Source organism: Callorhinchus milii, unplaced genomic scaffold (genome assembly GCF_018977255.1).
Source record: "Callorhinchus milii isolate IMCB2004 unplaced genomic scaffold, IMCB_Cmil_1.0 Scaffold11, whole genome shotgun sequence".
In the NCBI taxonomy this organism is placed as follows: domain Eukaryota; kingdom Metazoa; phylum Chordata; class Chondrichthyes; order Chimaeriformes; family Callorhinchidae; genus Callorhinchus; species Callorhinchus milii.
Window position 1 is genome coordinate 1,468,200 of NW_024704752.1, and position 3,602 is coordinate 1,471,801.

Consider the following 3,602-nt stretch of genomic DNA (forward strand, 5'->3'; position numbering starts at 1 on the left):
TGGGAAGAAGATGGGGATTCTGGAAGGATGAGATCAAACAGGAAAAAGCTTTCTTTATCTGGTCCTCTCTCCCATGTAAAAGATTGTCTGATTTCCCCACCACCACCCTACTAACCCAAACCCAGGAGTCCTGATCTCTATCCCTGCTGAGAAAGGAACAAGTGAGGATGTGAGATGAGAATGGGATGGGGATCATCTATGAAACATCTGGAACTGAAGAGTCTCTCAATATCTCTTCCCCCCCACCCCTGCCCCCCACCCTGGTGTCTGTTTGACGGAGGACAAATGGGCACTTTGATGAGATACAGTAACCAGGGTAGCTCAGGACCTGTGGAACATCAACCAACTGACTAACCGATCAACAATCCAACCAACTAACCAGAACATCAATTTCAGGAGAGGAGAACGGGGTTGGATGGTGGGGGGGGCGGAGCGGAAGCCTCCACTTGAAAGAACGTTGGTAATTTTTACCCCAATCAATGGGACATTATCGGAGTCATTTCTTCATGTTTCTCTCCTCATTTAGCACAGCAATGGTTAAGGCACATCGCAAATGTTAATACAATACAAAATTACATTTGTATAGCGCCTTTCACCACAGGAGGACGTCCCAAGGCGCTGGACAGTTAGAGATTTGGACCCGAGCTGGAGATTTGGGGAACGGAGGGTGGCCAAAGGTTCGGTTGATGAGGAGGGTCTTGAGATGTGCCTTAAAGGAGGCAAGGGAGGGAGTGAGGGAAAGGGAATGTGGGATGGAGTTCCAAAGAGTGGGGGTAGAGAGGGAGCGGAGGGGGCGGACTGGTTGATATGGAGTCAGCAAGTCACAGAAGTAGGAGGGGGCAAGGCCATGAAGGGCCTTTAAAGTGAGGACAAAGATTTTGAACTCTATCCTCTGAGGGATGGGGAGCCAGTGGAACCGGGCGAGGGTGAGGGTGATGGGGTCATGGAACCTGGTGCGGAAGAGGACATGAGCTGCAGAGTTCTGGATGATCTGCAGCTTGTGGAGGGAAGAGTTGGGAAGGGTGACAAGGTGGGAGTCGGTGTAGTCGAGCCTAGCTGTGATGAATGCATGAATGAGGGTTTTGGTAGACTGAGGAGTGAGACAGTGGCGGAGCCGGGCAATGTTGTGGAGGTGGGGGAAGGCAGAGAGGGTCATGGCACGGATGTAGGGTAGAAAGTATAGTTGAGGGTCAAACAAGACACCAAGGTTACGGACTGGCTAAAAGAGGCAGTGTGCAAAATACTTCAAATTTAAGAAACCTCTTAAGAAAATATTTTGGGATATTTGATAATTGTCCATTACTTACTGAGAAACATCACAGGTTGGAGCCCAATGTTCCTCCTCAATAATGTCAGAAACTTGAGTCTGCGCTGGACATGACCCAGTGATGGGGTAATAATAATAATAATCCTTGCATTTGATATAGCGCTTATCATGTCTTTGAGATGTCTCAAAGCGCTTCACAGGATACACTGTAAAGCGCACAGCATTGTCCCACAAACAGTCGTGAATTGAGGGGACACATTTTTTTAAGGGATTATTACCACTTGAAAAGCTGCCAATTGACTAACAAAATTCGCCGAACGACTAACAATTGGGTTCTTACTTACTGCTACGTAAATAGAGTCATATGGAGTAAGGAAACTTGCCCAATGTTTCGCCCTGCCGGGAATCGAACCCAGGCCCTCTCGCTTATGAGGCAAGTGCTCTAACCACTGAGCTGCAGGATCATTAAGTGCTCATTAACAGATTTACATTAATTGCTGTTAACGCCAGAGAAGCAATTCTAATGTTACAATGATATATGATTCCCTCAACATGATGCACATTGGTAATAACTCATTAGATATGGAAATTCTCTGCACACTCGTCCCTACCACATGTGTGGCATATTCTGGTCTATATCACATTGATGGCCTCTGGGTTCAAGCCCCACGTTGGAGCCCTTTACCTCAGTCTAGGCTGATACTCCAGTGAAGTGCTGGGGGGGTGGGGGCAGCCCTATATTGTTGCAATATTGTTATATTATCAAAGTGAGGTCCTTCAGGTGAGATACTTATTAAACTGAGCTCCCGTCTGTGTCTGTTCAGGTGAATGTCAAAGATCTCACCAAACTGTTGCTGACAATAATTTGCATGTTGACAAAAGGGATTCTCTATCCTGGTTAACAATCCTCCAAGTAAATTTGTCATTCACTTCATGGCTCTTTGTGGCACACAGCCATGATGGGGAGAGAGCAGGGAATGGGATTAGAGCAGAGAGCTCCTGTGGGGGAGCGAGCACCAGCACAGACACCATGGGCTGAATGGCCTCCTTCTGTGCTATAAACACTGTGGTTCCCCATGTCACAGAGAACTCTCATTCTGTGGCCTTCAAGTCATGGAATGATTGACTGAAACTCCTTACTAACACACACAATCCTTTTGTTCTGAGTAATATTCCCAGTGTGCCTGTAACAAATATTCCTATAACATGGAAGTAAGTGTCCTGAGCAAAAGCTGACACTACCTGTATCTGTAGGATTTGGAGCAGGCGCACACGGCACCTAGTGGGCACCATTATAATTACAGCCACGTTCCCTTAAGTTTTATTCCCATCTCTTGGAATAGCTGCAGTAAATGTTTTCCCTTGCCTTCTGCAACTTAGGAACAGGAGGAGGCCATTCAGTGCCTGGAGCCTGTTCCGCCATTCTATAAGATCATGGCTGATCTGTACCTCAACTCTAATTCCTCGCCTTTGCCACATATCCCTTGATACCCTGACCGAACAAACTTCTATCCACCTTGAAAATGTGAATGGATCCAGCCATAATCCACAGCCTTTCGGGGGAAGAGAGTTCCAGATTTCCACTTCCCTTTATGTGCGCAAATTGGCTACCGCGTTCATTTAAATGCAACTACCCTTGATGATAAATCCTGTGGAGCTCTTTGAGATGACTCCCTGACCATGAAAGGTGCAATATTAAATGCAAAAATTATTATTAATTATCTCAGGTGATCAGTTATTACATAGTTATTACAGATGCAATTTCACCCTGTTCGAAGAGACTGATTCACAGATCTTACGTTTTATAATCCTATTATAACCCATCACCAGATTGTTGGAATGGAATGCGCTCTCTCTCCCTGGAGAGACCCATCCTGTTTACATACTTCCAGAAAGTTTTAGGCACAGGTTGGCAAAAGACAAGGCCTGGGGACCCCAGAGTGTGTGTTGGAGTAATTGTTGGAGTCTAACCCACTAAACACTAAAACCGCATAGCTTGCCATTGATATCGCTGTCTGACAAGCTTTCCCGCTGCTTGTCCAGCTCGGACCACCCTACCCATGAGGGCTTTTGGCTTGCAGGTTAACAGGAGCTGAGTGGAAGGATTCCCTGCTCCCAGTGACTGGTCAATTGGACAGTAAATTGGAGGATATAAGGTTGCATTCAATCTGAACAACCTCCTGAATGGATTTCTTCCCGGACTTTGACCCTTTTGGTGGAACATTTTGTAAGAATAATCATTTGATTCTAAAAATTCCTCATAAAACAAAGAATTTAGCTGTGACGTTTTATAGATACGAGTGAATAGATTCATGCATTAATTGTAAGGCAATAA

General features: G+C 45.7%; 1 non-coding gene across 1 annotated transcript; it reads right to left on the bottom strand.

The window, feature by feature from the left end:
• Positions 1-1,654: 1,654 nt before the first annotated feature.
• trnam-cau lies at positions 1,655-1,731 on the bottom strand. Its single transcript has one exon. It is a non-coding gene; the product is annotated as a tRNA-Met (tRNA).
• Between the last annotated feature and the right edge of the window lie 1,871 nt (positions 1,732-3,602).